This window comes from Cupressus sempervirens, chromosome 11 (assembly GCF_028749045.1).
Source record: "Cupressus sempervirens isolate cs-2001-9-10 chromosome 11, ASM2874904v1, whole genome shotgun sequence".
Classification (NCBI taxonomy): Eukaryota; Viridiplantae; Streptophyta; class Pinopsida; order Cupressales; family Cupressaceae; genus Cupressus; species Cupressus sempervirens.
The window spans coordinates 710,067,327-710,091,979 of NC_143128.1; the positions used below are offsets into that span (position 1 = coordinate 710,067,327).

General features: G+C 33.7%; 1 pseudogene; it reads left to right on the plus strand.

The window, feature by feature from the left end:
• Positions 1-4,633, plus strand: part of LOC149531657 (uncharacterized) — a 32,176-nt pseudogene extending 27,543 nt beyond the window's left edge.
• Positions 4,634-24,653: the final 20,020 nt, after the last annotated feature.

The window sequence follows — 24,653 nt, forward strand, 5'->3', positions numbered from 1 at the left end:
ACCAATTTCATCTTCATGGAGACTTTCAGCATGTGAAGAAAAATCAGAACTATGTGGAGACTCAACATCTACTCCATCAATGAAGCATGCATAAATTAAATCAATGTTATTCTCATTGTCTTCAGAATAATTTGTATACTGTTGATTATTACTAGTTGCATCTTCACAAGATTCATCTACACAACTAATAAATTCATCTTTATAAATGATATCTTTATCCTCATATTGTGTAGAAAAATTTTCTTCACACTTTCCAACCTCAAGCTGATTCACATAACTCTAAAATGGAACTTCACTTTAAAATTTAGAAATAAAACTCATACCTTTACTCATGTAAGAGTACTCACTTTTTTCATTGCTTTCTTCTTCCCAATTTGCATCTGATTCATATGAAGATGAACATATACTATCATTTTCCTCTTCTTGACTCGAGTAACAATTCTCATCATTGTCTTCACACGATGCTTCTTCATAATATGTTGGATCAACAATTTTACCTTCATCACTTGAAAGATCACTTGCATCTTCTTCTTCCTCATATTGAGATGAATATCCTTCAACTTCAAAGTTTAAAAAATTCTCAAAAAGAGGCATATTATCAATAGGAGAAGAAACAAATAAATGTATTTCTTGCATATTTAACTGATCAAGTGAAGTAACTTTGTCATCTATTTTTGCAACATTATAAACACATGCACCATTTTCAGCAAGGAAAGAATCAGCTCCTCTTTGCAACAAAGTCTCTTCATCTGCACATGTTTTTAATTTTGAAACTTCAACAATATTATTTACAATAGTAGGTGTACTTATTTGCTGATCTAAAATCAAACACTCTTTATGACATTGATTCTTCCTTTAAACTTCATCTTGTTGGCAAACATTCCTAGAGAAGTGACTCCAAGTTAAGTCATACTTTATGTTGTTTTCAATCTCTATGGGCATCTTGAATTCCTAATGCAAAGTATTAAGCTCTTTATCTCTTAATAGATAACTCATATTTTTATCAAATGCATCAAGATAAAAAACTAGACACACTTGATCATCTAGCTTATAACTTTCAAGAATATCGTTCAAAACTTTTGCAAATTTGATATTAAATTTGGAGCTAACTTACCATTCCCAATTTGGATTTTTAGGAACTTATCAAAATAATCAAAGATGCTAACTCTTTTATCAAACTAATTCATGAAGGCTAAAAGTAAATCGGCAGAAAGGGAAACCAATCCCTAGCACCACCTTCTAAAGTTTGAACAAACAAATTCATATGAATGTCTTCATGAGCTATTTCAAAATCACCATTCAAGTCACTAAACATCTAAACATGATGATTGTCTGAATTTTCATGATTCTCATTGAATTTAGGCAAATCATTTCTAAGGTTATATGTGATAGGTTTTGGGAAACCATGAATGCCATCAAAACATAATGGCATATATCTCTTGGTAGAAACAGATCTATAATTCTCACTCACTGATTGCATACTTAATGAAGGGAACTTATATATTCTTCAAACTTAAAACTCATTTACCATAAATATTTTTAGAATTCACTACTTGTAGCAGATCTAGAAATCTTCTACCTATTCAAATATTCAAACATACATCAAAATGTAAAAACACTTTTGCTGATCCTATTCTTCACAAAGCATGCTAGGATACATCAAACCATTCTCCTACTTAGTGCTAAAATTACCACTTGATAGAGAATCTTTTGTGGAGCTGTTGGTACACATATGTACCTAGATTTTAAACTTGCAATTTCAAGTCTTGAACCTTTTTGAACTACTTTGAACTTGGTTCAAAAGTGGTTCAAAGCAGTTCAATAGTTCAAAATAGTTTGACGTGATTCAGTGGCTTGGTTTTGGTTATTCATTCCCAGTTTAGAGATGCAAATTTGTTGGTCTAAAAAGTTTAAGATTCACTCTCAGTTCATAACTTAGGGTTAGCATAGAATTTTAGAGGTCATAGTTTGGAGGTGCACCTTAGTCAAAGAATGAATTACCATCATGATCAAAGGGTTGGAGTAAAGACCCAAATGAAGTCCCAATATTTCATTTGTTTGAAGGGCACAAATTAGTCTAGATTCCAAAATATCTAATCCATCTAAATATCTTTAGCTATAAAGTTTCATTTTGCATCAAAAGACCTTTAAGATTCAAAGTGTTAAAATAAAATTTCAATATTATGGATAGTAGAGTCAAGTTTAGGTGAAGTTTCTCTATTCTATAATTTAGAACTTCAAAAGATTTAGTCATTTTGCATATAATCTCCATAGAAATAATGATGCTCAAATCCTTAGTATCTAAGGTATTTTTTCTAAACAAATCTTGATGATCAAATGAGGGAATCTGGTAAGAAGGTGTCTCAAGTTCAGCTGAATAGAATATATGAGAACCTCAAGTTTTGGAAAAAGTTAGTTTGGGAGATTGAACAACAACAATCACACTTTATAGAAGTCTGAGGGTACTCATGCAATATTAGACACACATTCAAAGACTGAAAAGATATTCTTTTGAAAAGAAAGACTACAAGAGTATGTATAATTGCGATGAATTGCTCCAAATATTTCTATGAACATGGAATATCGATTGATAGACATACAAATTATTTCACAAAACCTCTCCATCATCATAGTAACCACTGTGTATGACTGGTAGGTTGTATTGAAACATTTTTAATTACAAGCTAAGGCTACTATGGATGCATGCATCGGGTTCATGACCTGGAGGCTCACTATTGCTTTTTGATGTTCATGGGCCATGGCCTATTACCTACTAAAAAGGAAAATGATGTGCTTGATCATATACCAAATATGACTCATAAAACCTATGTAATCTCATACTATGGTATCCAATTAGTAGTTCAAATTGTAGATTCTTATGAACAATGATGTGAAGGTTTGATTGAACTCAGATGAGTAGCAACAAATCACCAAGATAACCCACAATTCATTTTATCTACAGTGGGGCCAAATGCATATCCATGCATAAAGGGTGTCAAACACACATGTTGGTGTTGAAAGTTGTAGCATCCACACCCGGCAAGGTGGAGTTGTTACTCTCCATCAATGTGTGAAAGCCTGACAGTGTGGTGTTAAAGCATAGTTGCGACAAGAACAAGGAATACGTTTCAATGGATGGAAAGGTGCTCATTATTTACACCATTAAATCACCCCTAAGTTGAGCACATTATTTATAGCTTGAGTTTATCCTAAGTAATGTGGCTTTATTCATTCTAAATCTGTATGCAAATTTGATGATAATTTTTAAGCAATTCTATGGGTCGGTTCCCAAAGTTATCGACCAGATAAAATTGCAAACATTCTCAGCATATTATTTATGGTGCAAAGTTTGAATTAGAGCATTTTATTGCCTTTATCTGATCGTATTAGACCTAGTATATATAAATTAAAGTCTAATGTATTGGAAAAACTAGGAGGATGCTCATATAATGTTGGCAAAATATCTACAATTCATCACCAAACCTGACCTAGAAACTAGTGCAAATGCAAATTTAAACATCCAACACTTGATTAGAAGTTGCAAACCTGATAACCAAAAATATTCAAGCAGGATGTGTATGCTAAGTTGTGTCTTACTAGCAAGCTAGGGGAAGTAGTCTCAACTTAAATATCTAATGGAGAAAGGAATGTGGTATTCAATGAGAGGTTATAGCTCAAAGTCAATATTCATCTAGATACATCTCTAAAATGTGAAGTATGGATGCTAAGCCATGCAAGGAATTGGTTAGAAGACTAGTTGTTGGGATTTTCCTTGGTGCCCTTGGCTACTATTGTAGTACCCTCAGATTATCATAGTCACTCAATTGATAAAGAAAACTTTGCATTTTCATCATATGCTTTAATTTCATAATTTTTTTTATTGAGTCATGGAATGGAGAACTCTAAATCTACTAATTACAGTAACATTGAGTTCCCTTACCTACAAATTGCTAGTGAAAATAATCAAATGGTTTTTGAATACATCAAAATGGCCTCAAATGATCTGAAACCTGATAACTCCATAAAGCTAGCTAATCCAAATGAAAGTGAATTTGGTGAATTTGGTAGAGTGCCATTTTCACAATTGGATACTTTTCCCTCAATAGAAGGTGACTATGAAATGGCGTCCAACGTGATAGCTGAGAAATGCATAGATTCTTCAACTGTTATTGGCAATGTTGATAATTCATATGATTATGGCACTAACCCAAATGTAGAGAACTCTTCTTTCCATGTTGTTAGCTCTACCACAACCAGGTCAAGTGAAGGCCAATGCCCTCATGATTTTAATATTTAGAAGGGTGGCTCTAGTCAAGAATCCTCTAGGTTTCTTGGAATTGAAAATCGTTCTAATGGAATTGAATACTACTCTATCAAGGAAAACATGACTTTGAAAAATTTAGTGAAAGGATTTGTAGCTTGTAGTAGTCAACCAAAGGTTTGTGAAGAGGGAATGGTGATGTCATTCACAAACCCTCTTGTAAATATTGAACTTGAACAGACTATGGTGCAATAGTGAATAGTTGATATGTATATGAAGAACATGCTACATATTAGTGGTAACCTGAGAGATGTGGTGTTGGCAAATAAGAGCATATGGAGGTTATTATTTGAGCCTAGAGATGTTAAATAAAGAAACATGGGCACTTATCCTTTATAATATTTACTTCCCTTTTCAAACTTTGAAGATGCCACCTATCCATGCATATACTATAGAGGCCTCATATTTGTAAGAGATGATTTTTATAGGAATATAAAACCAAAAAGGGAAATCATAAAGGCTTTTCAAGATTTAGTTAGGGAAACTAAAAAGCCACAAGAAGTGAAAAGATAAATAAGCTAGTATCAACAAAGAGGGGGTTCCATTTTTTCCCTTTCCAAAAAGGAGATTTCATGGTTCTTTTGGGGGGATTCTAGTTTTCATAGAGAGATTGTCCAATTCTCTAGGAGAGGAAGGTAGGCTTTGGAGCTATAGCAAAATAGAGCTTTACTTTGCTAGACTTTGTGTTAGTTATTAAGGGGAAAATTGATGTCAAAATCTAATGTTGGGAGAGGGTTTTTTTTTTCTTTTGGATAATAAATTTGACGTAGCATGTAATGAGATATGTATAGTCTCTTACATCTTAAATAAGGGAGATTTGAAAGAGAACTGCAAACTAGAACTTTTTATTTAGACAGTTTACTTTCCACTGATTATTATTTTTTCGCAACTTTCAGTTTTCTTCAAATGCATCTAATGTTTCCTTTCTTTGAATACATTTGATATCAAGTTTTCTTTGAAGCTTTGATTCTTCTTTCTCTTCAAAAGATAGAAATTATTCCTTTGATCATTGTCCTTTTGTAATGCAACATGTAGTAAATGAACTTTATGTGGTATGTTGTTTTTTGTTTATGTGTCTACTTTTTGTTTACATATAGATTCTTGTAATCCTTTCATGCTTTCATGTTTATAAGAATCCATAATTAATTCATTGAATATCTCACAAGGGGAGCTATACCAATAAAATTCAGAGGAAGGTTATCAATCCAATGATAACCTGTCCAACTATTGGTGTGAATTTAGTCCTCTCACTTGGGCATTCAGGGTTATATTTGCACATCTTTTCTTGGAGGACAATATATTAACTAACAAGAGCTTACTTTCATGGAAATGAAATCTCATGAAAGTGAAAAAATACCTTTAGTGTTGCTGCATGAAAACACTGTTATGCTAATTGCCATAGGGGGTGGTCTCAATTCTTCACACCACTAATTAAATTCTTATAGAGCTGCCATCTCCTTGAGGAGAACAAAATGAAATCACTACTATGATTAATTTTAACATAAAAAATTTCTTGTGACAATAGATCAAACAACACTTTAAAACACATTAGTCAAGAACTTGCATATCTCTCTTCTTGCTCAAAACTTAACATAACTTTCAGATCTGCACCATTCAGTTGAAATATTCTAAAAACAATTATATGTAACCAATCTACACTAGTACAAAGATCTCTTAGAGTCACCACTCACAATTGTGAGAAATATTTAAGACATGATTTATAGCATGAAAGATCTAAAATGAAAGTTTAACTAATATAACTTGCAAATAATTAAACATTTAGAAGAGAGAAACCACCTTTAAACAATTCTGATTCTGAATTCATAGCTGTACTTTGAAAACCATAACTAGCTGAATTTATTGAAAATAAAACTTAATAAAACATAATTTGCATTTAATCCTTCAAAGCTACTTCTATCTTGAACAAAGCCTCACTAGGGTGCATGATATTTGAGTAAGAAAATAGGAAAACACATCAGGGAACTTAATGTTGGAACTTTTTCCATGCACGTCTTTCACTATATTGAATCTCCTTTCAAATTCTCCTTCCAATATAGTCCCCAGTAGAGTTTCCATTTTGTTGGTGTTTTGAAATGCTACAAGTTTCAAATTACCTTGATGAGAACAAGACACATCTAGGGGTCAGCTAACTCCCATCCCTAACATGTCATTTTAGACACTAGTCCAACTACAAGGCTTGACCCTTCTTCTACTTTAGGCTTTGCAAAATCTAGGTGGGTGAACCTTAGATTATATTAATATGGTACCTATGCAAAAACATATTCCTAAATCTATTAAGAAGATTTAACCCTTATATCTCCTAGTACCTATGTAGTAGCATAGATCTGCATTAGCAAAGTGCAAAATAATGTGATTCATAAGTAGAGTGAGGACATCACATTTAGGTTCTTCAACATGAAAGGGAAATACAATTGATTAATGATGTTGAATTTAACAAAACCCCAAATATGTAGTAGTATGAATGAATGATCCTGTAATTGATCAGTGCCTTATCCATTGGGAAATTTGATGAATGAAATATATACATCTATGATATCAAGGACATATTTCATGCACCCAGACATCAGATCTATCCTATCACTTTGTGAATCAGACATCAATGCTCATAAAGACCTCATTCTTATGAAATATCCTTCTCAAAATAATCAACAATCCTATCAAATGTATTAAGCATTTACTTGGCTCTTTGTTCTAACCAAATAACACATAAGATATACAACTATAAGGGGATGCAAATTGGTCTTAGTTCTTTATTCCTAGACCACATAAGATTGTAGATTACTGAGATAGGAGATGAGAATCATAATGAAACTAAAGAAATCATGGCTCATTCATATTCATTTCTTTGAAACAATACATTCAAATGCATGAAATCAAAGCATAAAAACACCTAATAGATCTGTACTTTCTATGTTATCTTCACTATTGTTGTTCATACAAGAGAAAATGTTGAAGAATGTGGTGTTACAATTATGGGAACACATCAAGACTAGAGCCCTAGTTTCACAAATCTAAGAGAACTTCAGAATGAAACACACATGGTATGACAACAATGAGTTCTTTTTTCTTGAAAACTAAAACACTTACAATGAGAAAGAAAGAGAATGATATAGAGGAAAGAGTTATCAAATCTATTTTGCATCTGACATGTGTCCACTTGGAAAACCTCCTCAAGAAGTGAAAAGAATCTCTCTAATCTCTCTCTGCAACTGGATATCAAATCCTTCATCATCACTAAAAGTTGGAGCCAAATTATACCAAAAAGGCATAACATTCTCAAAATTAATCCAACAGACCTTTTACCATGTATTTTTACCAAGCTTGTAATTGCATCTTTAAATGTTGCCCATTTTATTGAGAAGGCCCAAAATTTACTTTCCTACCTATAACTCAAACCAAAGAGCACCTCTGCAATAACAAACTCCATAATAAAAAAGTTCACCTTCTCCTAGTTTTGGCAATATATAATAACCCTATATCTGCTTATCAGGAACTCCTAGAATCTCATTTGGAAAAACATACCCTTGCTACACATGGTTTCTAGTCTGAACTTTAGAATTTCAAAAATTTAAAATAATTTCTAAAGTTCAAACTTTAGAAAATATGCCTATGTTCACTTTAAAATCTGCACAAGACCATTTGGTGAAGAAAAAATTACATTTAGAAAATCATTTTATTTTTTTCCTTCAACTTCCATTTTGGGTCAAACCTATTTGATTGAGGTGCCACGTGTTGACATCTAATTGGATCATTTATTGCTTTATCATTCGACCCCTCCAACTGGGTTGCCATGTGTCAACATCTCAATGGTCCTCTATTTTTCCATGTCACCATACCACATCATTAGTTGCTCTGTTAGTATCCCAGTCAACATTATGCCACATCAGTGACATAGTGACCTTGCGACATGTGTTGTCCCCTGTCATGTCAATACTCAGTCATCAGTCCACCTCATCATACCACATCAGTGCCACCTTGTCACCAGCTCATTGCCAGATGTAAACTTTTCATTGGGTCACCATGTTGATATGTTAATGGTCATACATCTTCACCTTTGTGACAAGGTGACCATTTTCAGATCCACTACGTGTTGCAATTTGATGCATTGTTGAAATCTAGACTGCCACATCACTACCTAGTTCATTAATCTATCATCACATGCATCCACTTGTTAGTTTTTAATTTTCCAACTGTATTATGTGGGCCCCACAATTCCTCCTACTAGATTTCCATGTTTTTCTAGCAATTCGCTATGTTGCTACTAAAAAACCTCACCATTTTCTAATGGTGACATAGTACCTTGCTGCTTTTTTCAACTTTTCTATTGCCACCTGATAATGCTAATGTCACAATTTTGTATTGTGTGTTCCTTAAAAATTAACCACCTAGTCACCTCCAGTTGGCTTTGTCATCCTGGTTAAGTCCCACAAGCCATAGCTTCCCAACTGGGACTTCTCTTTAAGACATCCTATTATGCATGTTGAATATTATTTAAAGAGATACAACTCTCAAAGCATGGAAAATGTGGGATAAATTAAGGTAGATGTATCTCCATTCTCCCTGCCATAGACATGGATTGTCCTTGATTGTTACAGATGCCCCTTTATTTCACCTCCACCTACCTTAAGACCTTACAAAATCCTCATGTTGGAGACTCCTACAGTGCAAGACTTCTCAAAGAGGTATTAATAAATACTTTCTTCCCTTCCTAGCTTAGATATAACAAATTATAGGTGTCATGATTTTTATTGCACTTTTCTGAGATGGGAGACATGAAACTACATAGAGATATGCAAGCTAGATGACCAGAAGTACACAAATGCAGAGGTGTTCCTTTAAGTTTCCAATTTTTGTTGGTTATTATTACGTTAACTATGTTCAAATCTCATCTCTTCATTTCAAGGTTGAAAGAAAAGAAGATTTTAGAGCTTGTCTAATTAGATTTCAATATATTGTAGTGTACCTACAAGATGGAGATGAAGATTCTCTCCAAGTATATATTGATTAAGTGCTACATTCTAGTATCCAACATGACTCCCAATCTTTAGTAATAATGTCATTCATATTTATATTTTTAAAATCTATTTCCTTTATTTCCACCCTTTACACCATGGAATGCTCAAAACGTGGGTTGGTACTCCTTTTGGCATCCCCTGCTACCATTTGGAATATGGACAGCTCTCAGATGCTACTCCTGTCATTCTCCTATTGCCTTGCACATTGAGCTATGGTGATCTTACCTACTACAACTTTATTCTAAATGGATGCCCTGCTTCGAAAAATGTTGCCTCTGCTTCAAGCCTTTTCCTTTGTATGGGATAGTGCTCTATTTTTTATGAGTCATGCCTTCTCTTGTTCAACATGGGCCTCTTATATGGATGCCTTGCTTTGTTCTTGTTTTGTGCTGGGGAGTTCCTCCTTTGACTATCATTTTTAATATTGATACTACCCTCTTCCCTTGATGTAGCTTTGGTCCATGCCATTGAGATTTCCCCTCAATGTTGTCTGCCTATAGAAACTTGTCCATACCAACCTGCCTATGACTTCTTTCCTTCATGCACATGGCTTTACTAGGCAAGGAAATCCTTCCAGATGGATTTTTACATTTTGTATTGGTTTTCTAATACATAGACCATCTTCATTCCACCAATGGTTATCCACACTTTTGCACTTGTGCTCAAACATTTTAATGGTAGTCAGATTTTGTTTCAATTTTGCATATCATATATGCAAAATAAAATGTGCAATGGAAAATATGGTAAGATTGGCACTTGGAAGTAATATTTTATTGCACATGGTGTACATATTCATATTCTCTTGCATCCTGGTAAACCCCTTGAAAATAATTTGTCACTTTCCACTTGTTTGGACATTTTAATGATGTTGTCACTGAACTCAGCTTTCTTAAAATCTATTTTGTTCTTGTTCATCTTTCCCAAACCATTCACTTTAAAACTAACCATATCATCAAAGTGAACAATTAATGTTAACTTAATAGATTTGAAATACCTCAATCTAAAAATCATATATCATACGCATTTCATCCTGTCAGCACACAATTCCCATAATATTGTCTTAGTAATCTAATGATAATCAACAGGGCACAAAAATGGGTCTGTGTAAAAAAAAACTTTGTTTTTGAACAACTAATATTGTAGAGTAATCCATTAATAATCTCAAATTGACTGAAATTAAATTTGATCACAAATTCACCATTGAAAACTCATTTTAAAATCATTTCTGTACCATTGTGAATTATGTGTTAGGAGGCCTGTTGCTTAGCTTTTAAAATTGATGTAAACACTTGGCTAGGCTCCTGAACCCTTGATATCCTATCTCTCTAACATATTCAACAGGCCTGCCAAATCTTGTCACATGAAAACATCAGGGTCAAAAGATATCAACCTCCAAATTTGTTTACTTATAATCATCTACAAATAGACATGTCAGAAAATTGGAAATTGTGTTTTGTTTTGGCTCTAAAAACTAGGCAAACAGATACTTGAAGGCTTGAGAACTGGGGAATTAGTTCATTTCCATGAGGAAAATGCAATTCTATGATTAGGTCTCATGATGAATAATGGGACACAAATGGCAAGCAGTCAAAGTGGCCTACTCAGAATTTAGAGACTAGAAACACTAACAAAAAAACATTTTCTGCAAATGACATTGAGCTGGGAAAGTGTGCAGATAGATTCATCAAGATTTGGAAATTGGCACACTTAAAGTATTTTTAGAGTACAACATAGTGTTACAATCTATTTGATCTCACCAATCAAAAATTTAGAGTTATGACATCACAACTAGGGGTTTCAACAAATTTGCACTTCTTAACACCAATAAAAAGTCAAAAATTGCATTTGGAATTGCATTTGAAAACTGATCAAATGGATTCATCATAATCTCAAACTTGAAACATTATGATTCTCTAAAATTTACAATGCAATGCAAAAGGAATTTCATCATTTTGGTCAACTGGGTCAAAATTATAACAAGTCAAATAGGGCTTCCAAAAATTCCGAACAATTCACATCAGCATGACAACAACAAATGACAAACTTTGAGGGATTCAAAACCTAGTCAAACAAATTCAAAATGACTCAAAATATAAAACATAGGCTCTTTGGTATAGATTGTAAACACTCCCAAAATAGCAAGTCATGAAACATTACTGGGTGTGAGGTATTCACATGCAAACATGGCCTTTTGTCACTATTTAACACTTAGGTGAAAATGCAGATTTGACAATTGCTCAAAACATGACTTCATGAAATGACTTAGAATGACAATTTATCTTCATGGAACACATAGGCATACTAAATACAAGGTGCTAGAAGCATTAAACACCTCTTGGGGTTCAAAAGTATAGTCGGGTACATATGCATCAAAAAGCATTTAAAGGGCTTGATTTTTCAATGGTACTAAAAATTAGGGCTTCAATTTTATGTCCGAACAGTGGCTCTATCTAGGGATGCATTTCCCTTGTGGGCATAGTAGGGATTTAGATCTTTGGAAGAAGCATACCAAACTCCCAATAGAGAAAACTTCCTCTCAAATAGTTTTTTTGAAAGCAAGAAAAGAACTACTACTATGTACAAGTGATGACCCTAGGCCACCGAACTTCAAAAAAATTCTCTACCTCTGTCATAAACCTAATTTTCATCTAAATTTATATGAGGTAAGTTTGAAATATTTCTTGTATCAATTTCACCAATTAGATCAGCATCTTGAAACAACTCACTTGGAAAAACAAAATCTACACCTTCACTTTCATAATGCATATAAAAACTAGCTTCACTCTCAACCATTTGCTCATTATGAAATTTCTAATCAAGATGCTTAAAAATATCACATTCAAGCTGAAACTCTTCTTCATTTAATGAATCATGCATGCTATCAGTTTTGAATATGAAAGCTTCATACTCAACTTGGGGAAAGGGATCACACATACCTTGAAAATGTTCATCCTTATGCATAACTAGATGGTATTCACATGAGTAATAAGATTTGTATTCACACATGTCATTAATGTCATAATCTAAAAATAATGTGGGATCTTCAAATGGTTCTTTAAAATCAACAAATCGATTATTCATCACCTTAGAGTGTCCATCATAAAACTCCTTACAAGGTGCATGTTGATTTTCAAAAATATCTTTTCCAAACACCTTGTTATCAATCTCATAAGATGAAACATCATCATTACTTTCACTACCACATCTAGAAGAAGATAAATCTGATCTCTTACAGTAGTAAGACAATGTATGATCATTAAAATCATCCTCAACTAAATCTAAACATTCCACGTCATCTTCAAGCAATGGGTTGATAATTCCATGTAATGATCCTCTTTGAACATTTTGACAATCTATAGGCTGATCATCATCAAGATCTTCATCATATAAAGCATTATCATACACTTTAAACTCACTACCAATTTCATCTTCATGGGGACTGTTATCATGTGAAAAAAAATTAGAACTATATGTAGACTCAACATCCAATCCATCAATGAAGCATGCAAAAATTAAATCAATGTTATTCTCATTCTCTTTAGAATCATTTGTGTACTACTGATTATTACTACTTGCATCTTCACAACATTCATCTACACAACTAATCAATTCTTCTTTATAAAAAATCTCTTTATCCCCATATTGTGTAGACAACTTTTCTTCACACTTTCCAACCTCAAGCTGATTCACATAACTTTGAAATGGAACTTCACTTTCAAATTTAGAAATAGAACTCATACCTTTACTCATGTAAGAATACTCACTTCTATTATTGCTTTCTTCTTCCTAGTTTGCATATGATTCATATGAAGATGAACATATACTGTCATTTTCCTCTTCTTGACTCGAGTAACAACTCTCATCATTATCTTCACATGATGCTTGTTCATAATATGTTGGATCAACAATTTTACCTTCATCACTTGAAAGATCTCTTTTGGCTTCTTCTTCCTCATATTGAGATGAATATCCTTCAACTTCAAAGTTTACAACATTCTCAACAAGAGGCATATTATCAATAGGAGAAGAAACAAATGAATGTATTTCTTGCATATTTATCTAATCAAGTGAAGTAACTTTGTCATCTACTATTGCGATATTATAAACACATGCACCATTTTCAACAAGGAAAGAATCAGCTCCTCTTTGCAACAAAGAGTCTTCATCTACACATGTTTTGAATTCTGAAACTTCAACAATATTATTTACTATAGTAGGGGTACTTATTTTCTGATCTAAAATCAAACACTATTTATGACATTGATTCTTCGTTTGAACCTCATCTTTTTGGAAAACATTCCTAGAATAGTGACTCTGAGTTAAGTCATACTTTATGTTGTTTTGAATCTCTATGGGCATCATGAATTCCTAATGAAAAGTCTTAGGTTGTTTATCTCTTAATAGATAAATCATCTTTTTATCAAATGCATCAAGATAAACAACTAGTCACACTTGATCATCTATCTTATAACTTTTAGGAATACCATTCAAAACTTTTGCAAATCTGATATTAAATTTAGGAACTAACTCACCATTCCCAATTTGGATTTTCAGGAACTTATCAAAATAATCAGAGATGCTAAATCTCTCCCTAAACTGCTTCATGAGGGCTAAAAGTAATTCATCCCAAGATTAAATTGATTATGTTGGTAGAAAGGAAAACCAATCCCTAGAATCACCTTCTAAAGTTTGAATAAACAACTTCATATGAATGTCTTCATGAGAAATTTCAAAATCACCAATCAAGTTACTAAACATCTGAACATGATGACTAGCTGAATTTTAATTATTCACATTGAATTTAGGAAAATACTTTCTACGGTTATATGGCATATGGATTGAGAAACCATGAATGGCATATATCCCTTGGTAGAAACAGATCTATAATCCTCACTAATCGGTTGCATACTCAATGAAGGGAAATTTTATATTCTTCAAACTTAAAACTCATTTACCATAAATATTTTTAGAATTCATTACTCACAGTAGATCTAGAAATCTTCTACCAATTCAGATATTCAAACATACTTCAAAATGTAAAAGCACTTTTGCTGATCCTATTCTTCACAAAGTATGTTGGGATACATCAAACCATTCTCCTAGTTAGTGCTGAAATTACCACTTGATGGAGAAACTTTTGCGGCGCTTACTTTCATGGAAATGAAATCTCATGAAAGTGGAAAAATACCTTTAATATTGTTGCATGAAAACATTGATCTGTTGACTGGCATAGGTGCTAGAGCCACCATCTCTTTGAGGAGAACAAAATGAAATCACTATTGTGATTCATTTTAACATTTAAAATTTCTTGTGTCAACAGATCAAACAACACTTGAAAACTCATTAGTAGAGAACTTAGATATCTCTCTTCTTGCTCAAACCTTATCATAACTTTCAAATCTACACCATTTAGTTGAAATATCCTAAAAACAATCATATGTAACTAATCTACACTGGTATAGAGATCTCTTAGAGAGTTGCCACTCACAATTGTGAGAAATATTTAAGACATGATTCGTAGCATGAATAATCTGAGCTGAACTTTCAACTGATAGAACTTGCAAATCATTAAACATTTAGAAGAGAGAAACCACCTTTAAATGATTTTGACTCTGAATTTATAGCAGTACTTTGAAAACCATAACCAGTTGAATTGATTGAAAATAAAACTTAATAGCACACAATTTGCATTCAATCCTTCAAAGATACCGCTGTCTTGAACAAAGCATCACTAGGGTGCATGATATTTGAGTAAGAAAATTGGAAGATACTATTAGTCTCATAATGGTTTTGACATTTGAGTGCCAACACACTTAACCACTTTCTACATTGAAGCCGAGTACACTATGTATGCTGAGTTAGAATTCCAATACGCATCGAGAAATCTTTTGTATTTCCTATGCAATCTACATACAACCAATAAGAAAAATGGAGAAGACATGCAACCAATAATAAAAGTGCAAGGAATGAGTGGGAAACATAAATTCAATATGGATCGTAGATCCACATCTAACCCTAAGTCTTTGAATGTCTTTATAAGGAAGATGAAATCTCATTGTATAAGAGATGGATGAAGGAGTGTATGAGAAAAAATATTGGAGTTCAGAGTGAAGAGTAAAAATACTTAGAGAAAAAGAGAAGAAATTAGATATTTAGTTGATTAGAACAAAGTAAGGAATACAAACAGTTATCAGATTTTAGAGAATCAAGATCAAAGAAAGCAGATCAAGTGCCTGAATTTAGCAATCATGGATTGTAAGCTATCAGATTTATTATACCTAATACTCTCTAGAAATTGTATTAGAAAGGAAATCCTATGTTGATAGATTAGCTTAACAGCTAGGTTGTAGATCCTTTGAAGAGGTGATTAAATCCTTTAACAAGGTAACACTTCATGTAAAGTGTTTGTAAATCCTTTAACTAGGTCACTATTGACACAGTGTAAAGTGTTTATCAGGGTAGGCCTTTAACAGGACAGACCATCAGAAGTGGTCAAAACAATTATTGTTGCAGTAATTTTGTGGATATCATCCCCACCCCAGTTTTACCTTCTTATTCCTGGAGGGTTTTTGGGTCACCAAAATCTCAAGTGTTATGTGGTGATGCATGTTTTTTTTTCATGGTTGTTTGATATGTTTACATGCATGCAATTTACTTTTAGTTAAAAGTTTTAATGGATAAAATGCAATACTTATGATTCACACCCCCCCCCCCCCTCTCAAAAGAATTCTTCTCATTTGAATATTCCAACAGATACATCAGAGAACTTACTACTGCAACTTTTTCCATGCATGTCTTCTGCTTTATTGAATCTCCTTTCAAATTCTCCTTTCAATATAGTCCCCAACAGAGTTGCCATTTTGTTGGTGTTTTGAAATGCTAGAGGTTTCAAATTACCCCGATGAGAACAAGACACATCTGGGGGTAGCTAACTCCCATCCTTAACATGTCATCTAAGACACCAGGCCAACTATAAGGTTTGACATTTCTTGTACTTTAGGCTCTACAAAACCTAGGCTGGTGAACCTTAGATTCAATTAATATGGTACTACTGCAAAAACATATTCCTGAATCTATTAAGTAGATTTAACCCTTATATCTCCTAATACCTATGCAATAACATAGATCTACATTAGTTAAGTGCAAGATAATGTGATTCATTAGCTAAATGAGGGCATCACATTTAGGTTCTTCAACATGAAAGGGAAATACAAATGATTAATGATGTTGAATTTAGCAAAACCCAAAATATGCAGCAATAAGATTGAATAATCCTATAATTGATCAGTGCCTTATCCATTAGGAAATTCCATGAATCAAATGCATACATCTTTTATATCAAGGACATATTTCATGCACCCAAACATCAAATCTATCCTATCACTTTGTGAATCAGACATCAGTGCTCATAAAGACCTCATACTTATGAAATATCCTTCTCAAAATAATCAACAATCCTGTCAAATGTATTAAGTATTTACTTGTCTCTTTATTCCAACAACAAAACACATAAGACATACAACTTTAAGGGGATGTAAATGGGTATCCATTCTTTGTTCCTAGACCACATAAGATTGTGGATTACTAAGATGGGAGACAATAATCAAAATGAAACTTAAGAAATTCTAGCTCATTCATATTCATTTCTTTGAAAGAATACATTCAAATGCATGAAATGAAAACATAAAAACACCTAATAGATCTGAACTTTCTATGTTATCTTCACTACTATTGTTCATACAATAGAAAATGCTGAAGAATGTGGTGTCACAATGATGGGAACACATCAAGACTGGAAACCTACTTTCACAAATCTAAGTGAACTTGAGATTGAAACACACATGGTATCATAGAAATGAGTCTATTTTCTCCAAAATTAGAACCCTTACAATGAGAAAGAAAGAGAATGATATAGAGGAAAGAATTCTCATATTTGTTCTACATCTAATATGTGTCCACTTAAAAAACCTCTTCAAGAAGTGAAAATAATCTCTCTAATCTCTCTCTGTAACTAGATATCAAATCCTTCATCATCATTGAAAATTAGAGCCAAATTAATCCAATAGAACTTTTACCATGTGTTTTTACTAAGCTTGGAACTACATCTTCAAAATTTTCCCATTTCACTAAGAAGGCCCAAAATTTACTTTCCTACCTATAACTCAAACCAATGAGCACCTAAGCAAAAAGGTCCTCCATAATTGGAAAGTTTTTCTTCTCTTAGTTTTGATGATATATAATAAGCCTATATCGACTCATTGCAAACTCCTAGAATCTCATTTTGAAAAACATACCCCTACTGCACATGGTTTCTAGTCTAAACTTTAAAATTTCAAAAATTTAAAATAATTTCTAAAGTTCAAACTTTAGAAAATATACCTCTATTCACTTTAAAATCTACATGAGACCTTTTGGAGAAGGAAAAATGACATTTAAAAAATCATTTTAATTTTTTCCCTTAGCTTCCATTTTGGGTCAACCCTATTTGACCAAGGTGCTACATGTCAACCTCTAATTGGATCATTTCTTGCTTTTTCATCCAACCCCTCCAACTATGTGCCATGTGTCAACATCTTATTGTTCCTCTATTTTTCCATGTCAACAAACCACATCATCAGTTGCTATGTCACTATCCTAGTCAATATTATGCCACATCATTAGCAACATAGTGACCTTGCAACATGTGTCATCCTTTGCCATGTTAGCACTCAGTCATCATCCACCTCATCATGCCACATTAGCACCATCTTGGCACCAGATCATTTCCATGTGTCAACTTTTTATTGGGTTGCCATGCCACTATGTTAATGGTCATGCATCTTTGCTTTGGTGACATGGCAACCACTTTTAGATCTACCATGTGTCACAATCTGATGCATCATTTAAATCTAGACTACCACATCATTGCCTAGTTCATTAATTTGCCATCACATGCTGCCACTTGTCAGTTTTTAATTTATCAACTGTATGGCATGGGCTGCAAAAGTCCTCCTACCAAATTTCCATGGCTTTCTCACAAGTTTCTATCAATACTTGAAAACCTTACCATTTTTTGATGGCAACATAACACCTTGGCAGAGGTTTCAACTTTTCAGGCACCACCTAATCATGCTAACATCATAATTTTGTATTGCATGTTCCTTCAAAATTAGCCACTTGGTTGTCTCCAATTGGCTTCATCATCCAAGTTGGGTCCTACAAGCCACAACTTCCCAAAAGGGAGTTGTCTTTAAGACATCCTATTATGCATGTTAAATAGTATTTAAAGAGATAGAGCTCTCCAAGCATGGAAAATGTGGGATAAATTAAGGCAGCCATATCTCCATTCTCCCTACCATACACTTGGATTTTCCTTGATTGTTGTAGATGCCCCTTTATTTCACCTTCACCAACCTTAAGACCCTCTTACAAGCACCTCATATTGGAGACTCCTACAGTGCAAGACTTCTCAAAGAGGTATTAATAAATCCTTTCTTCCCTTCCTAAATTAGAGATAACAGATTACAGGTGTCGTGATGATCCACTTCCATTTTGATTATTGCAAGTGGAGTATGCCCTAACATATGATTTTTTTTGCACTTTTCCAAGATGGGAGGCATGAAACTACATAGAGATATATGTGCTAGGTGATTATAGGTACACAAGTGTAGAGGTGTTCCTTTATGTTTCCCATTCTAGCTAGTTACTATTATGCTAACTATGTTCACATCTCATCTCTTCCTTTCAAGGTTGAAGGACAAGAAGATTTCAGAGCTTTCCAAACTGGATTTCAATATATTGCAATGTATGTACAAGATGGGGATGCAGATACTCTTTAGGTATGTATTGATTAAGTGTTGCATTCTAATATCCAACATGACTTCCAATCTTTGGTAATAATGTAATTCATCTTTATATTGTTAAAATATGTTTCTTTCATTTCCAGCCTTCACACCGTGGATTGTTCAAAATGTGGGTTGCTAATATTTTTGGCATCCCCTGATACCATTTGGAATATGGATGGCTCTCAGATGTTGCTCCTATCATTCTCCTATTGCCTTGCATGTGGAGTTGTGCTGATCTCACGTACTGCAACTTTATTCTAAATGGATCCCCTATGTTGAAAAATGGTGGCTCTTCTTCAAGCCTTCTCCTTTGCATGGTATGGTGCTCTATTTTTTATGAGTCATGCTTTCTCTTGTTCAATGTGGGCCTCTTGTATGCATGCCTTGCTTTGTTCTTGTCTTGCACTGCGTAGTTCCTCCTTTGATTGCGGCTTTTAATATTCATACTACCCGCTTCCCTTAATGTGGTTTCTATCCATGCCATTGAGATTTCCCCTCAATGTCCTCTACCTGTAGAAACTTGTCCATGCTGACTTGCCTGTGACTTCTTTCATTGATGCACATGGCTTTGCAAGGCATGGAAATCCTTGCAGATGGAGCTTCACATTTAGTATTGGTTTTCTAATCCAAAGACCATCTTCATTCTGCCAAGGGTTATCCACACCTTCGCATTGGGCACATACATTTTAATGGCAGTCAGATTTCATTTCATTTTTGCATATCAAATATGAGAAAGTAAAATGTACAGTAGAAAATATGGTAAGATTGGCACTTGGAAGTAATATTGTATTGCACGTTGTCTACATATTCATACTCACTTGCATTCCAGGAAACCCCTTTAGAATCATTTGTCACTTTCCACTTGTTTAGAGGTTTTAATAATGTTGTCAGTAAGCCCAGCTTCTTAAAATTTATTTTGTTCCTATTCATCTTTCCCAAACCATCCACTTTAAAACTAACGATATCATCAGAGTGAATGATTAATTTTTGACCTAAAAGATCTGAAATACCCCAATCTAAAAATCATATATCATACCCATTTCATCCTATTAGCACACCATTCCCTTAATATTGTCTTAGTAATCTGATGATAATTAGCCAGGCCCAAAAAAGGGACCTGCTAAAAAAAAATTCATTTTCAAACGACTGATATTGTAAAGTACTTCATTGATCATCTCAAACTTATTGAAATCAAATTTGATCACAAATTCATCATTGAAAACTCATTTCAAAATCATTTCCACACCACTATGAATTTTGTGTGAGGAGACCTATTGCCTAGCTTTAAAAACTAATTTAAACACTTGGCTAGGCTTCAAAACTCTGGATATCTTGCCTCTCTAACATATTCAATAGGCATACCAAATCTTGTCACATGATGACATCAAGGTCAAAAGATATTGACCTCCAAATTTTCTTACTTATAATCATCTACAAATAAACATGTCAGAAAACTAGAAATTGCATTTGGTTTTGGCTCAAAAAACTGGGCAAATAGATACTTCAAGGCTTGAGAACTGGGGAATTAGTTCATTTCCATGAGTAGAATGTAATTATGTGATTAGGGCTCATGAAGAATAACAGGATGCAAATGGCAAGTGGTCAAAGTGGGCTACCCAGAATTTGTAGACTGGAAACACTGACAGAAAAGCATTTTTTTGCAAACAGAATTGACCTGGGAAAGTGTGTAGATGGATTCATCAATATTTGAAAATTAGCACACTTAAAGTATTTTGAGAGTACAATATAGTGGTACAATATATTCAATCTCACTTATCATGAATTCAGAGTTATGACATTACAAACAGGGGTTCTGACAAATCTACACTTCTTGACACTAGTAAAGAGTTATACATTGCATTTGGAGTGACATTTGAAAACTAATCAAACATATTCATCATAAGCTCAAACTTGAAACATAGTGAGTCTCTAACATTTAAAATGCAATGCAAAAGGAATTTCATCATTTTGGTCAACTGAGTCAAAATTATAACAAGTCAAATAGGGCTTCCTAGAATTCTAAACAATTCACATCAACATGAAAATAATAAATGACCAAATTTAAGGGATTCAAAACCTAGTCAGACGGATTCAAAATGACTCAAAATCTAAAACATAGGCTCTTTGATATGGATACTAAACACTCCAAAAGTGGTGAGTCATGAAACATTAATGGGTTCAAGATATTCACATGAAAACATGGCCTCCTATTATTGGTTGACACTTGGATGAAAATGTAGATTTGACAATTGCTTAAAACATGACTTCACGAAATGACTCAGAATGACAATTTATCTTCATGGAATACATAGGCATATTAAATGCAAGGTGCTAGAAGCACTAAACATCTCTTGAGGCTCAAAAGTACAGTTGGGTACATATGCATCAAAAAGCATTCAAAGGGCTTGATTTTTCAATGGTACTCAAAATTAGGGCTTTGATTTTGCCTCACAACATGTTCTATTCTAAAAATACTTCAAGTGTGCCAATTTTAAAATCTTGAAAAATCCATCTATGCACTTTCCCAAGTCCATGTCCTTTGCAAAAATCACCTTTTTACTAATGTTTCCAATCTACAACTTCTGAGTAGCTCACTTTGACAACTTCCCATTTACGCCCAGTTATTTCTTATGAGCCCCAATCCTAGATTCATATTGTCCTCATAATAGTGAACCAATGTCCCATTTTTCATTTCCCCAAGTTTTAGCTTAGCCTATTTTCAGAGCCAATTCTGATTGTGATTTGTTGTTTTCTGATATGTTTTCTTGTAGGAAGTTCTGAGAGGGCAACTTCAACATTTAATATCTTTTGATTGAGAATTAATACTAAGATGAGATTTGGCAACATACAACAATGTGGAACAGAGAATAAACATGTCAGATCTCAGAGCCTAGTTAGGTGCTTTTATCAGTTTTTAAAGCCAATCAAAGGACCTCCTGGCACTAAATTGACAAGTTGCAAGAAAGTGATAAAATGAGTTGTAATTGACAGAGTAGTGTTTGATTTTGAATCTAATCAATTTAGGATGTTTCAACAGATCAATTTGAGAAATCAAGTGTTTGAATGCAATTTTTTTTAGCTAGACCCACTTTGGGGCCTGACCTATTTCAACATATTGATTAGGGATTAGTTTTAAAAGGGATGTGTAATGATCTTATTATTATTTTGATATGCACATTTGTGTTTGAAGACTGAATGACATCTAAGGAATGAACATATAGAATGTTTTTTCATCAAGCTAGTATTAGGCTTATATCTTTTATGTAATGAAATGATTGAGAGTGGTGGTCATTAAGTAAAGAATGTTCCATAAGAGGTTAGCATGATTAAAGTGCATTTAGGAATGCAGTCAATGATAGGAATAAACCACAAACAAAAATAAAAATTACATGCAAATATAACCAATATTAGAAAATAATAGATTACAGAGAAAAGAACACAAGACACCAAGATTTAATGTGGTTCACCCAATCCCTAGGCCACATCCACCAAATAGAAAGTCTAATATTATTATGATCTAGTGATTATAACCTCATTATAATCCATAATCCCTTATAGCTCAATACTACTACAAGAACCAATTTCACATCACCATATGAAACAACCCTAACCCTAAGCCATTTTATACAAGCATTCAACTGCTTTAGGGTTACAACATGTCGGCCATAAATTGGAAAATTGGAAAATAGTACCAAATTTTGGGGCGATTCCTCGAGCCCCAAAGAATTTATGAAGTATGTACAGTACTTTCCTGATCAGTCATCACAAACTAACAATCTCCCACTTGGGGACTAATCAAAATCCACACTAAACAACAATCTCCCACTTGGAGACTGATCTTGTAGCTATGTCACTACTCCATGAGGCTCCCACTGGATGAAACCACCTTGGACTCTGTTGTTCTATTATTCATGTTCAATCTAGAAGACCAACCAAAGCTAAAGAGGAGTTCAACTTCTCCGTTGTTACTACCTTTGTCAAAAAATCTATTGGATTGTAATTTGTATGTATCTTCTCCAACTTTAACTATCCATCCTCCAAAATTGATTGAATGAAATTGTACCACAACTATATGTGTTTGGTCTTTAAATACAGAGCTAAATTCTTTGCAAGATGATTGGTACTTTGACTATCTGTAAACAAATAATTATCCTTCTAAGGATTTCCTAATTCTTCTAAGAAGAACTGAAGCCAAATCATCTCCTTTGCTACCTCTATAGTAGCTACATACTCTGCCTCTATAGTGGATAAAGCATTAACCTTTTGTAACCTAGAAACCTACCTCATGGCTACCCCACCAATAGTAAAGACATAACCTATAGTTTTCCACCTGGAATCAATATCCCCTACCAAATTAGAGTCAACATAGCCCTGTAAATTAGTAGTAGAGCCCCAAAATTGTAGACACTTATTAGATGTTCCTCTCAAATATCTGAGAATCCATTTGACTACATTCCAATGCTCAATTCCTGGATGACTCATACACCTGCTAATGACTCCCACTGCATGTGCAATATCTGGCCTAGTACATACCATAGCATACATCAAGCTTCCTATAGCTAAAGCATAGGGTACCTTGGAAATCTTATCTTCCTCTTGTTGTGTATTAGGACACATCTCCTTAGTCAACTTCAAATGACCAGGTAAACATGTGCTGATAGCTTTACATTCTACATAGAGAAACATTGCAACACCTTCTCCACATAATCAGCCTGAGATAGTGTCAATTTTCTATTCTTCCTATCTCTACAAATATTCATACCAAGGATTTGTTTTGCTACCCCCAAATCCTTCATAGCAAATGCATGTGCTAACTAGTGTTTCATCCCCTTAATATGATCCATGTTAGACCTAGCTACAAGAATATCATCAACATATAAATATAGAATAATGTAGTTGTCATCATCCAACCTCTTAAAATAAACATAATGATCTAAATGACACCTATTGTATCCATGCTCATGCATAAAATAGTTAAATTTCAAATACCATTGCTGAGGTGCTTGCTTTAAGCCATATAAACTTTTCTTCAATTTTCACACTAAGTTCTCCTTACCTTTGACCAAAAATCTTGTGGCTAAGCCATATATATCTCTTCATCCAAATGACCATGAAGGAAGGTTGTTTTAACATCAAGCTTCTCTAAATGCAAATCTTTAGTAGCCACAAGACTTAAAATAGTATAGATAGAATTCATCTTAATAACAAGAGAAAATATCTCATCAAAATCAATGCCCTTTTTCTGTGTAAATCCTTTTACAACTGACCTAGCTTTAAATCTTTTCTTACCTCCTTCCTCTTCTTTTAACCTGTAAACCCACTTATTCTACAAAGCCTTTTTACTTGCAGACAACTTGCACAAATCCCATGTCCTATTCTTCAACAAAGAGTCCATTTCATCTTTCATTGTAGACTCCCACTGAATCTTAGTATTCACCTGCATAGCTTCATCATAACATTTAGGTTCACTAG